At 34.0% G+C, this 14574-nt stretch overlaps 1 protein-coding gene across 4 annotated transcripts in view; it reads left to right on the top strand.

The window, feature by feature from the left end:
- TBC1D5 (TBC1 domain family member 5) overlaps positions 1 to 14574 on the top strand; it is a 290939-nt gene that overhangs the window by 39713 nt on the left and 236652 nt on the right. For 3 of the 4 annotated variants that reach the window (XM_017835481.1, XM_017835484.1, XM_017835482.1), the window contains exon 2: positions 2146 to 2300. The exons of the other annotated variant lie outside the window; for it this stretch is intronic. The gene's annotated coding sequence lies outside the window, so the exon portion shown is untranslated. The remainder of the gene's footprint in view (positions 1 to 2145; positions 2301 to 14574) is intronic. 4 annotated transcript variants of the gene reach the window in all.

The following is a 14574-nucleotide window of genomic DNA, read 5'->3' as shown; positions in this document are numbered from 1 at the left end:
CATATCTTCATTTTTTTTCTTTTTCTGATATAATTTTCTTCATATTCACAGTAACTCTGTCTTTTGATTTCAGCTAGTCCAAAGGCTCAAACGGAGATCATGCTTTTCCCATCCTCCATACTCTATTTGACTCATTTGTAACTCAGAAAACATCAGTGCAGGCATAGAGACTGTTCTACAGTCTAACCTGTTGGAAACAACTATCACAATTGTAAGAATCACACAAAAATCATTCTGCTGGACTGATATGAAATACATTGTCATCACCTCTGTTTTCAAAACTTACAGAAATATTTTCTATTTTTTTTGCTACATAAACGTTATTTAAGCCATTGGCTGGGACTGTTTCTGTTGTTTCATAAGAATTTACAGGATTCGTATGTTAAATATATTGGTTTTCTTAAGCAAAGCAATCACTGATTGGTGACTATTGGCTTGTCATGATACTTGAGCAATACAATTGCTATTCATTATTGCTTCAGTACAAGGCTGTGGTCTCACTGTAGTGAGTCCTCTGCAAATATACACATACAGACTTCAGGGGCAAATACAGGAAGGAGGGTATAAAAAGCAAAAAAAGGAAAGCAGAACAGCAAGGATTCTTTGTTAATGGCTTTATATAAACTGTGCTAATAGTTTCTTTTAAATTCTGAAATGGCTAATGTTCTTTATTTAGTCAGTGTGGCTTTTTTTGCTTAATTCGTTAACACCCATAAAAACTAGAAAGAATGGTAGTTATGACAAATGGACTATGTAATTTGAAAATTGTATTTTGTCACATGTTTTACTCACAAAACTTAGTTGAAATCAATTGTCCAAACATTCACTTAACATATTAATAAGTAATACAGGAATACTGTAAGCCCTCTTGAATTAGATATATTACATCTTGTTACAAAATTTAATGCCAGGCTTAATAACTCAAAGTATGCTCTAGAATAAAAATACATTTATGTGCTAGTATGTTGCAACTAGGATGCTAATCCAAATTACAAAAAAACCAAACAAGCCCACTATTTGGTTGGAACTGTTTAATATACTCAAGAGAAGACAATTGTATTTAATTTAATTTCTAAAAAAAGAGATCCCTAAATTTATTTCTTCAAAGTGAGTATGTTTTTCATGGTATATTTCTATATATTACAGCACCGTAATATTGCAGTGTCATATTACACTCTAATCTGACAACAGTGGTCAGATTTCAGGAGCTATTTGGGTATTTACTTGCAAAATCAGTGTTATTTAGGACTTTTTTTTTAAAAAAAATATATGTCTAGATGGTTGTGTTCTTATATTTTGTGATGGAAACACTGTAGAAACAGTAAAGTACCAGCTTTTCAAAAAGAGAAGATGGTGTTTCCAATTCAACACTATTAGCTTTGTATATTTGTAATAGGAAAAATTATTTTAAAATATCAGTATATCCATTGTTATGTTTAATTATCTCGAAGTAGTTGAAAAATTCTACATAAATATGTTTTGAAGAGAGGTTGTTTTAAAAATATTTTTTTCATGATTTAAAAAGTGCATTTTTGAACAGTTAAAAGAGAGTTACTAAAAGATAGATGGCTGTTCAGTTGCTGGAATTTCATTTGTTAAATTTCTCTTAAAACCATAGCTTTCAACATTTTTAGTTTGTTTGTAGTGTGCTGTTGAACTCTATACAATTTTTTGGAGTCTTATTAATAATGAATTAACAACTTTATAGAAAATAGATCTAACAATGTCAAATTACCGAAATTTTTAAGATACATGGTGTTAAGAAGTTCACTCACAGGAGGAGAAAATAATGCTGAGAAGTAGCCAAGAATTGCATGTTGATAAAAATTTCAGATTGAATACTGAAGTCTTCATAATGCTAAAGTTGTTAAGAGTTGTCTCTCTACCATTATTGTCATTGTAGAAATAAATAAATTGAACCACAGGGATTTATTTTACATGTTGTTTCTATCTCTTCTGATACATGACTGTGTGAAATACTTATTTGACTTAAAAAATAAACCTAGTTTCAGTCACTTTTGGTTTTGTCCTGTTGAAATGTCCAGAAGCCAGTGGCTTAGGCTACTTGAATCCTGTTAGATCAAACAAAAAATTAAAAATACTTTGAGCATTTTTTCATCAAGTGTCTTTATTCTCCATCTGAAGGTCAATTCCAGAAGTCTGGTACTGGAACTGCTGCTCCAGCTTTCTCATTGCTCCTGGTGGCTGGGCCACATCCCAGCACTGCTTAACTGTTGAATGTGCGGAGAATATCCTTCTAAAGACAACTGTCTCCTTTGTATTTGAGCACCCACCACTGTGTGAGGTAATTTTTTTATATTTTTTTTTTAAAAAGCAAATTGAGTTTGCCTCATTTTCATTAATGTCGTAGTTACACATTTAACATATATAAAAATGATGTTTGTGATGTGTCTCCTGCAGTTGTCGAAAAACTATTTTTGATACCCTTTCTGTATTAAAAGAAATCTTCCTTTGCAAACAGAGGTTCTTTTCTCCCCAGTTCACTACGCTAAATTTTAAAAGACAAGTGAAAACATTGTCTGCAGTATTTGGTTTTAAAAGTGACGGATAACTGTATTGCAGTCTGCTTCCCACAGAACTGGTGAAACATAGACAGTGTCAGTGGGAGCTTTTCTTTACTTTCTCCCATAATATGCCCCAAGTCCCGACCTGAAGGGGCAATTCACTCTCTAATTTAAACCTCTCCTTACATTAACAACATGGCAGTGTTTAGTAATGATACAGTGTTTACTGTTAAAGACTTGCCAATTTGGCCTTAAATAGCTAGACTATATTACCTCAATTTGCCATATTCCCTCTGTTTAGTTTGGAATTACCTTGCAAATGTTACGGTGATAGTATTGAATTGTATGAAGGAATTATAAAGTTGAAATCCTAGCAATGTAGATTTAAAGTACTAGTATTGGTCTACAAAAAAATACTAGTTCAAGTAATTAAAGGTCAGAAAACTCATTTTAATGGGAACAATTTTTTTGCTTTTACTGACTTCCATCAGTGACTTTAATTAGTTATTTTTCCTTCCTACTCTCTGGATAATTTAAAACTCTTTGTGAAGTGATTTTTTAAGACGTATATGTGCTTGTGTTTTTGTATGTGTAGTTTCTGTACCTTTTAAGTGTAGTTAGGTTTTTCCAGTGTTGCAATAAAATACAGAACACTATGCAGTACATTAAAGAAATAGAGCCTATGCATCAGAACAATTTTCATGCCTCACTCAATTCTTAATGTAAATTAGTAGGAACATTGGTTATCCATTTGAGAAATTGAGTTGGTATAAAAATAAAAATGCACTTATGGTATGTGGTGCTTTGTGTATCATCTTGGGAGTGTTTTGCTGTTTATCTGTCACTTGCATTAGAAAAAGCAGTCACTGGCTGCAGGTGACATTAAAAATTAAAGGTTAACCTCAATTTCTGTACTGACCAGACGTGGGGCAGAAAGTTCTTCTGGATGTGTGCCTGAATTTTGGAAGTGTCAAAAAGGGTTGAGAAGTAAAGACTTGGGCTTTTGGTGGCTTAGTCTTTTTGTATGTGCATGTGTAATTATATCATTTTACCATTTTCAAGTGTTTAGACTGCTTGTTATAGGTTATATCAAGATGATTTTTCATTGCATCCAGCTTTGGGAAATTAAAAAATGACATGATAATGCTATAGTAAGTAATTATAATGAACTGATTTTACTGCTTTTCATAATTTTAGGAATGTCCTTGTTTGTTTTTTTTCCTGCTTAGGAAAACTAATTAAAAATAGTTTTCTTTCCTATTACTAGAAAATCTATGTCTTTCAAAAACTAGTTAAAATTGTTGAAAATTGCCTTAGTAGCTTTTGAATATTCTGGTTAGCTCAATGTACGTTTAATATAAGACAAGCCTTATACTCTCGTGAACAAGCCTGGGAGATCTTTAAGTATTAAGGCTTTTGACAAACTTGGCTTCTACCTCATAGTGACTTCAAAGTGAGCCAAATTCAGTAGTGTGATGCTTCCTTCCTCTATCACTCCAAGTGTTGGAGGTAGCATTCAGACTAGTGAAGAAGGCTGGCTTCAGGCAGCAGGGGTTTCCATGTAACCTGCCAGATATCTTTCCTTTGGAAAAGGAGGTATTATGCTTGTTCAGTGGTAGGAGAGACTATAGGCAAGGCTTGATACATGAGATGCAAACTTGAAGCTATGCCTGCTGCTCTTACCTTCCATTTCATCACTTGATTTTCTTAGCCATGCAGTAAGGTAGTATGCATATAGTCAGTAGATCTGGTGCTTCTTGTTGGCTGATGAGGGAAAATGAGAAGGGAAGAAAAAAGAAAAGAAATTGTCTGCTCTGTCTTCATGACTAAAACAGAGTGCCAAAGTGCATTTTTTTCCTCCCCCATCACCCATTTGCCAAATTGTGAATTTCTTCTGTCCATGGCAGTTTTACAGCTCTTCTTAGGAAAACAAGAACATAGAAATTTTATTAAAGAAAGCAGTGCATATTACTAATTCAGAAAAGAACATGCAATTGATGTTTTTGAGGAACCCTAGTATTTCAAACATGTATAATTTGATTAAAATTATAAATCTGTGTGCTTGCTTCATAGTAAGCTTCACACAGTTGTTTCAGGACTGGTATACTGTAGATTTTGTAGACTTGGAATTAAATCATGTTAAGAATTCTTTGATGGGAAAGTGATAATATTCATTTAGTGTACTTTCCTTTTATTACTAATTTGTTAAACCTGCATTTAAGACAGATAATTTCTCTGAAAACAAAATATTTGTAAATGCCAGTTACTTATTTTCCTGTAGTTACGTCTGCTTCAAATTTTTCCAGTGTTCTCCGAGATGGTTTCACTTAATGCTTCTTGATTTATTGTGTTTCAGATATTTTTATGTTGACATAATAATGAAACTGGTCAAACAAGTTTCACTATTGAAGTGATTTATTAGGATACTGAAGTAGTATATAGCTTTAAACATAGTTCCTTTGACTTAGGGAGTAATTAAATCCTGGATAATAGTTGATAATTGTTGGCTTGCAGCCTGGTTCTAAAGTCTTTGTTTTATAAACTGGGTTATGAAGCATCAAGAAAAATGAACTGGGTTTTTTTTTTCCAAATGGAATATCTCAGGTTATTAAATACTGCAGAAAGTGTTTATAATTTGAAGAAGAGGAAGAAATCTTTAAGTGAGTTTATGTATTTTCTTGCAGGCTCTAGAATAGGTGTATTTTATAATTTGTCAGTTACTTCTTTAAGTAAACTTCTATATCAGGTCTAAAAAGCACTAGTGATTTGCAACTATATTACAGATGGCATGTTTTCTTAAATACTACAGTAATCTGTGGTTTGTGGAGCAAGTGAATTACCCATTTGTTACACTGTTATGCAGCTCATAGAGGTCATCACACATCTGTATGAGCACAACATTTATGTATTTAAAAAACCCAACCAACCTTCATTGCAGTGTTTCTGTTCCTACAGTGTTGGTGGTCCATGCTCCTGTGTTAAATTTATGGCTGTATTGCAGCGATCAGCTATAGTGAAAGATAAGGACTTTTTTTCTCAGATGTAGCAAAACTTGCAGGGCATGCATCTTCAAAGGATGGAAGAACAGGTCCAGGATAAAGAGTTACTTTGCAAAGCACTAAAATCAAGTTATATCAGTTCCCCGTGAGGGTACATAATATCAACTTGAGACTAGTAATTACTATGGCTTTTTTTTAAGTAGCTGTCCGATTCTCCTAGTGAGGACTAGCAGTACCATGTGCTGTTAGGCTATTTTCATCAAACATCCCTTTTTTTCCTCTTTGTACCATGTTAGATTTATCTACTTTATGTAGCTGGTCCTCACTTGGCAAAATTGGTGCTGTTTCACATTGTTGTTAGTTCAGTTTGCCTCTGTCAGTGCTCTTTGTGCACTGCATCTCCTGTGCCCCTGCCACTGGCAAGTTGCCCCATTTGCCTCCTGAGCCTCCTTTTGGGCAACGTGGCTCTGAAGCTTGAGCTGGACTTGGATAGAGCCCAGCCAGGTCTGGCAGAGCTTTTTCATTGTACTTGGTGCCTGGTTTATAGTTCATTTTCATTTTATCCAAGAAACCAGCCTTGCTAGTTGGAAATCCCAGTGCTAAGGAAGAGTTTCCCGCTGCCTTTCAGTACTTTAAGTGGGTTTATAACAAAGCTGGAGGAAAACTTTTTAGCAGGGCCTGAAGGGATTTAGGCCTTTGGTTTACAAGTAAAAGACGGTATATTTAGATGAAATCTAAGGATGAAATTCTTTACTATGAGGGTGTCGAGACACAGAAACAGGTTGCTCAGAGAAATTGCAGATGTCCCATCCCTGGAAGTGTTCAAGAGTAGTTGGGATGGGACTTTGAGCAACCTAGTCTAGTGGAAGATATCCCCGACTCTGTCCATGACAGGAGGTTGAACTGGATGGTCTTTAAAGGTCCTTTCCAACCCAAACCTGTGATTCTACTTGAGGACAGCAACTTCTTGCCTTTGTGGTTACCTGCTTACTATTATGTATGTCTCTTACACAGTTTCATTATATTATGTTTCCTCTGCATTTTGTTCACTTTCAAACTTTTTCAGAAGCATTGCAGTGGTAACAAGTTGTATCACTTGAACCTGGTGAAAAGACTTTAGTTTCTGGGTTTGTTTTCTTTTGTTTTCAGTAAGAGATGACTGCTGCCTTAGATAAATGATAATGAGAATTTGTTAAAAAGCATTTGTTAAAGTTGTGCTTAAAGGATTAAAAGTGGCAGCTTTAAGTGTATCTGCATGAAAAAAACCATGGAGGGGAGAAACAGTCAGGTTGCCAGTGGTGTGTACTTGGAAACAAGATTGTAATGATGTTGTGGTGTATTTGAAGTGATCCTCTTACCATAAATGTGACAATCAAAGACAGTAGTCTCTGATGTGTTTGGAGGTGTGATAATGTTCATTAAAATGTTAAGGACAAAAAAAAATATTGTCTGTAACTTAACTTGAAGGGAAGGGATGCTATTTCATGGCTATCCTTGGTTTCTTTTTGTTTCTGTTTCCTCCTCCTCAAGAAATTCTGTGGGACTTAGACTGCTTTGCTTCTAGGACAAATTTTAAAGGAAGTTCACAGAATTTTAGTTGTTTTTTCTTTTAGGTTTTATGGATTTAAATGTCTAAGCATATACTAAATAATACTGACAGGTACCAGTGCAGATGCCAGCCATGTGCAGTTGGAGTCCAGTATTAGGGACTGATCTGCAATGCAAGCAGCAGCATTTCTCAGTTGTTGTGACTGGCCAGCATTTGTAATTAGATGGAAAGCAGATGAATAAAGCCAAATTAAAGTGACAGTGATGACCAACTGCCTACTAATTTTAGACATTCCACACGTTGCTGAGTGCTATTCATTCAATGAACACATATATTAAATATAGAAATTTATACATTTCTTCAGGGTAATAGAAGCCACAATGGTCAGAAGTTATTCTGTGTTATCAGTGGTCGGTTGTATTTGGATAAATTAAGGTGGAAATGACATAATACTCAGAACTTTCCGAGCAACTTAATGTGGTTTTGTTCAAGGTTGTATTGAGTGATGTACAGTACATGATTTCATATTAAACACTTTCTTTGAGAACATAATGTTTCTGCAGATATATACTTTTTAAAGGAGAGTTAAAATCTTGCCACCAACTTTTGCAGTAGTTTTCTCGATATTATGTATCTGATCCTGTAAGATCTTTTCTCATAAGCATTAGTTTAATAAGAATTGATTCTGGCACGAGTGGTTTAACTAGATTTTAAAAAAAATGGTTGAATGTTGTTTTATCATTATTGTTGAGGAGCATACATGCCTTAAGGACATAGAAAAGCACAATCAGAATCTTTGTGCTTGCATCTTTGAACTTGCCAAATTTCTCATCTTTTGCAAGGGAGCTGTAGGTTAGTTGCAAGAATTTCTCTGTGTTATAAATGTTCAAAATTTGTCTTAGCATATTAATCTAGATTATTTTAAAATCCAGAAATATACTTTATTGTAGGATCTAGGCTGGATCAGAGAAAAAAATTGTTATTCTCTGTCACTTGTCAAGAGGGGAGTAGGGGGTAGAAAAGGAAGAAAATACTATCCTTTTTAGGTGAATGTATTCTTCCCAACAACAAAAAGTAGATCAAGACTCTCTTGCTTGGAGACATTCATATCATCTGACAGGGAAGTGATTTTAATTAATTTAAAATCCAGAAGCAACAGTATTTCTTCCTGAGTAAATGGCTGGGAGACCTTAATTACACGTTGCTCTTGAAAGGACAGATTGCACTTAGTTTCTTTTTGATCGTTTAGACTCGGACTTTGGAAAGTATTTAACTTAAAGGAAATACAGGAGTACTTTTCTGAGTTGTCAGACTGTTACTGAGTTTTCTCAGTATGAATATAGATACTTGAAAATAATGGGAGTTTAGGTCAAGTGGTTTGTGATTGGGTAGGTTTGGTTTGGTTTGGTTTGGTTTTTTTATAACAGAAAAGTTGTATAATACCTTCAGTCTGATTTTGGCCTCAAAACTTTTAAAAAGGCATTCACTGTGTAAAAAGTAAGTTTTGACAAAAGCAAAGGAAATGGCTAAATGTTTAAATTGTGAATCAGTATTTAGTTATGTGTAATCATGATTTACTGCTCCAACTGAGAATATTTTATAGTGTGAAACTTTGCTCCAGGTCAGTAGCGACCAGCTAGATGAATTGTGAGTAACTAATTGTATATCTAGATTCATTGCACTTACTAAATCCACTTTCATGAATGAAATGTAAATGTTGAATGAAATTGTGGTTATTTTTGTGCATGAAAACTATAGTTATGAAAGCTGCCTGGCTTTGTAGCATTTTAGGGGGAAACAATCATGGTTTTGTTTTTACTTTCATGTTTAGTTCTTTGCAAAGATATGTAACAGACAAGAATAGATATTATTCTATTCTGATAGAATATCTTACTCTAATTCCAAAAGATAGCGTATTAAACACATTATGAAAAGGATGAACTCTTTCATATAAAAAAGAAAGTTGTGATATTCAGTAGATTTCCTCGTTCATGACATTTTTACTCTGCACAGGGATCTGCCTTATGCTCCTAGATTCTTTGAAAAGAAAATTTGGCTGGTGTAGTTTTCTTACCTTTTCTGATGTAATTTCTTTCTTAAATATATATCATTAGTGGCCAAAATTAAAATGCAGGAACAGAAGAATTCATATGCAGACTTCTTTGAAGAATTGTGGTAAAAGCTGCTCATAAGACTTTGTCAGTATTAAAATAGTTTCCAGCATCTTGATTCTTGGGACTATTTTAAGTTTTGTAATTAATGATGAGGTTAGTTTAAGGGTTTGGTATTTTCTCTTCAGCAAATACTAGGGAGTGGTATCAGATTGATTTCACTCTTTCCTATACAAACTCACTCTATGACTTTGGGAAGGTCTTTTCAAAATCCCTTAAGGTTTCGTTGTTAAAAGTCCCACAAAGTAATTTTCCCTTTTCACAGTATTTGTAGGGTGCTGAGAGGAAGGGTTTCCTGTTTGGTAGCCGTAATTTGGTCTGGTGTAGCAGTGATACCCTTACGGACTTCCATTTTGCCAGGCCTTCAGCAGAAACTTAGGAAATTAACTACTTTACACAGAAAGATAAATTATGGAAAGGGAAGTGATATTTAATGGAAGAGACTGATGATTTGGGCCATTGTCCGAGTCCATATATCCTCCACTTGCTAAACTGGGACATAATCTTGAAGTCCATTTCATTTCTATTACAAGGCACAAAGGTAAGAGAGACCAGAAAGTTCACTGCTCTTTTAAAGAGTTTCTCTTTGAATGTATACACAGTCCATGCATTTCAGCCTGAGTCTTCTAATGATTACCTGTTGAGTAACTTGAAAAACAACGTGTATAACCAGCAATTTCATTATACACAGAACTGATCCAACTCATCTTCCATGCCCAATTTTACTTCCTTAAGAGGTGTGACATTTCTTCATTCTCATAGTGCTTCTGAGGTATCAGGGAATCACCTCTTTAAAAATAACATATGTGTCTGAGACTGCAGTAGTTTGAGAGCTGTTTCATTACATATGTTTGCATTTACAGTCTGAAAATGTCACACTAAGCTCATACCAAAACACACACAAAAAGTTTGTCATTTAAAAATGTGTCAGAATATTTGGACCAATTCGATTTGCCAGTTGTTCATTCTGGAAGCACAGATTTTTTTTGAGTCAGATTTGCATGTTATAAAATTGAAGGAAATACTTAGCTGACCGTCACAGAAAAATTATGACAATCTATGCATAGAAATACACAGGTTTTGTGTGTTAAGTGTGTACATGTTATGATAGGTATGAGAAATTAATGTTCTTCTTAACTGAAAACTTCATTTTCTGCTCTGGGGATATTTAAAAATCGTTCTATCCATTTAGTGGAGCAGTAGCTTAGTTAATGAAATTTGATATTTTGGAGGTTTTCATTCTTGTGTAACATTTGTAAACATGTTCCCAAACTCTACCTGCAGTTCTGTAATTAACGTAGTGTTTCCATGGTGTTTCGTCAATGAAGAGAAAAATTATTTTTTATACAGATCGGGAAAAAGTTGCATTTTCATGAGCAATACAGTTGTTAAATTTTGGTGGGATTAAAATACAAGCCATTATGTGAAATTTGGTTTTGTTAGCTTCTGAAAAACCTCTGTAAGTTTTACACGCTACGAATGAGCAGTGAGGTATAGTTCAGCCCCTGTCTGTATAAGGGTATTGAGAAACAAAGCGTTTTTTCCTCTTCTGTAAGATCTGTATCTCACTGATCACATCATTTAATTTCTTTATTTTTCATTAGTTTTTGTCTTCCTGTAATGTACATAGAAAGTTAATGATGAAAGAGTAGTAAAGTATTCATTGAAACTGAAAATTATAGTATTTGCAAATATAAAATCATAATTTACATAAATGTTATAGTCAAGAACATTATGAATGTAAATATGCCTTCATCTATTCTCAGTCTTATAATGCCATTCGTTGTCCAGTGGGAGATGAAGAGTGATGCTGAGACTGCCATTTAACCTATTATAGCAGCCTAAAGAAATTAAATAGCCTTGATATAAATATGAGGTGGGAAAAGAGTATTCATCTCCATTAAGTGACACAGTAAGAATAACAGGCGGGTGGGTGTGCATTAAGCAGCAAAGTCTCTAAATTCGGACACTAATTATAACCACAAGGACAATTGCCTCCCACGTACTTAAACTGTAATTTTGGTGCATGTTTTCAGACCAAAAATATGCTTCATGGTCCTTCAGGCACCAAATATGGATTTTCCTTTGCATTCTTTGTAATTTGATACGTGATTCCTTCTCCCTTGTCATTAAATGAGGGCCTAATACTAAAAAGCTGAATTCATTATGTTTTTCTTGCTGTGATTAGATCTTTAGACCTTGTATTTTTCTAGATCTCAAAACTATGCTGAGGAATTCCCACCCGTTTTATGGTGCCAAAAGCAGATGTTGCACCATTATATTCAAATTATTTGGAGCGTTTACTTTAACTTTGATTTTTGTTGAATTGTTTCAGCTTCATTTTAATGTTATATGTACCAGTGGATGACCAGTGGTTACTTAACCTATTGCACCACCTAAGTCACTCTTACTTTGTTTCTTAATTATGTGTTCTTGGAACTTGCATCCTTTCCTAAAATTATTTTTATGTTATGTTAGATAAGGTAATTTTTATATTGAGGGTTTCATGAAAGTATGACCCATGGAATCATAAATGAAAGTAGAGCTAGTGTATAAAATTGTCTTTTAAACTTAATTGTGTATTGCAGTTTCTTTGGTATTAAACTGCTTTCAGTGCAGGAGAGATTATTTTGATTGTTTAACCATTCCATCTTTGATATAAATGAAGGTAGAGAATTAATCATTAAGCAAAAAAAAAAATCAAAATCATTGCTTCACCTTTACTTTGATATTTAAGATGGAAAAGGGATGCATTATGTCCCTAGCTAACCTGATGTAATAATTAAGGTGTTATATTTCTAGATAAAATTTGTCTGATAATGTTTTTCAGTAATTCAGTCTTACTGTCCTTTTTCTATGCTTGATTAGAGAGTTATTGGCTATTACACTTTTTCCACTTGTACTAAGCTGTAGATCTGAATCACGTCATCTCGAATCTGTCATAAGTAAACTAAATCTACCGATCTTGTATCTGTTTCTCTTACACACACAATAAAAAAGAGGATTTCCTGATTGTAATTCTTGTAATGCCTTTTTTGGCCCTTTTAATTTCAACTTTCTTTTAAATTAAAGATACCGGGCCCAGTTGTAGCATTCCAGTGATGCCATATGTGCAGATAATTTCAGGTCCTTAGTACTACCATATATTTCCCAGTAATGCACCCAGGGATTGTTTTTAGCTTCTTAGCTACAGCAACATATTAAGAGCAAAAAAAGCATTTGGTTATTTACAATGACTTGTAAGTTCTTTAGGGATTCACTGCTTTCTAGGATGTAATCCTCCATTTTATGTGGCCTGTCTTGTAGGTTCTTAATGTTCTTAAGGTAAATAAATTAAAATAATGTAATTTCTGCTCTGAGATTTACTTAATTTATGCAGCTTATTGGAAGGATTTTTACTTATTTTTGTCATCATAGAGCTTCAGCTTTTACATAACAGTGAAGAGTCAGTCACCAGGTTTTATTTGTATTTTGTGTGATTGATATTTTAAAAGAGACAGTAAAGGGGACTTCACAAAGTATTAGAACATTAATACAGCACAAAGAAGGCTTATAATGTGTTTAGCTGTTGCTGATACGTAATGATACGGCAAAAAAGCACTCCTCTACAAGGCTGCTTTTAAGATCCAAGGGAACCAGAGGAACTGTTAAGAATAATAGATAGCATATCTTGGATTAATTTTTTTAAATTTGTTTTTAGGAGCAGAAGCACAAAAATCCTGTCTTAATCTTTCTTTTAGGTATGCTTCTTATTTAGCTTTTAGTAACTTGTAATTTAAGATCACAGTTATTAGGTGTATTTCTGCATTTTATATATCGCTCCCAGATGCTACAGTATTAGTTTTTATCACTGCATATTTTATGAAATGTCAGCCTTCTGTTGGCTGTTCATGCAGCATTGTTAGTGATCAAAGCCACAACATAAAGGAGAGGAATCTAAACAGTTGGCTTATCTTTGTCCTTCATTGTGACACAATACCATTAAATTGCTTTACTATATAAAAGGCAAGCAAAGCTTCATGTAGCACACTCTGAAAAGGTGAACTTTTTGTTATGCTCAACAAAATAGATAAACTCTTATCAGTGATATTTTGTGCAAGGAAAGTAAAGTTAGCAATGATATCTTTTCATTTTGGAAAAAGTTTTCTTTTCCTGTCTTTCTAAAGCACATTTATTTATGTATGTGTGTGTGTGTATATATATATGTAAAATACTATTATAAATCTATCCATTGAAACTTTCTGAAATGGAAGAAGTGTTGTGTCCTTTGGAGTAATCTGTATGGTGTGTTGTGGGACTTCTTTGGGATACAATTAATCAAGGCATGCTATATCATTTGAAGAATGATAATTGGAGAGATAATAGTCTTTACATTATGAAAACTGCTGATAATTTTCAAGTATATTTAGCTTTCATTTTTGTTTTGCAAACGTGTGATTATTTTGAGTTTATCTGAATTTTTGGTTAAAAATATCAGAATATCAGTCAACCTCAATTTCTATGCTTGCCTAAGTGAGTTGTGTATCAGAATTGAAGTAATAAGTAGGAAAAACTCTACAAGCTCTGGAGATATTCTAGGAATAAAAATCTTGAATGATTTTGATCAGCTGTTGTGTATGCCCTGCACAGCAGTTGGTTCAATCAATTTTATGTTTTGGGATGGTTTTATTAAAACGAGCTGCTGCTTTCAGTAAATCACTTGTAAAGATGTATATGCTTTTTGGGGATCTGCAGTTTACCAAGGCAGTCTCTCAATATAAACTAACTTAAACTGGATCCTCAAGTGACTGGGCTGAATTAGTAACCCCTTTACCATGAGGAGTATTTATCAGGGTTGGACAGAACACGAAAAAGGAAATACAGTCTCCTATTATGATAGTGATACAGAAAGTAAAAGAGCAAAAGTATTTCTGTCATGTTGTGAAGGCCAAAGGCAGGTGTGATAGTCAACAAGGCTCTGGAAAGATGATGATGTGCTCTACCTGGTAGCACGTGTTTATGTTTGGCTTTCCAGCTGCTGGTATCATCATACTATTCAGTGACTTATACGCTTGTATTCTCTCACAGCATGTGATCATATTTTGATAAATGCTTGAGAGGTTTTGAACAAAGTAACAGTGGTATTTTCTTCATGGCATTGTGATCAAGATAGCCACATTCATCCATTTGAACTTGGCTTTATGGATGAGATAGTAATTTTCATCCATTTTTCCTCAGAAACTGGCATTGGAAGAGATCGTTCCTGAGTACATTCAAAGGTTTTATTACTTCTTTCTTGATGAGCTTTGAAAATACAGCACGTAGAAAAGAAACTTTTGTCAAGTCATTTA

The sequence above is a fragment of the Lepidothrix coronata genome, unplaced genomic scaffold (genome assembly GCF_001604755.1).
Source record: "Lepidothrix coronata isolate B3197 unplaced genomic scaffold, Lepidothrix_coronata-1.0 Scaffold258, whole genome shotgun sequence".
In the NCBI taxonomy this organism is placed as follows: Eukaryota; Metazoa; Chordata; class Aves; order Passeriformes; family Pipridae; genus Lepidothrix; species Lepidothrix coronata.
The sequence above is the reverse complement of the archived record's forward strand: the minus strand, read 5'-3'. Positions and strand labels throughout refer to the sequence as shown.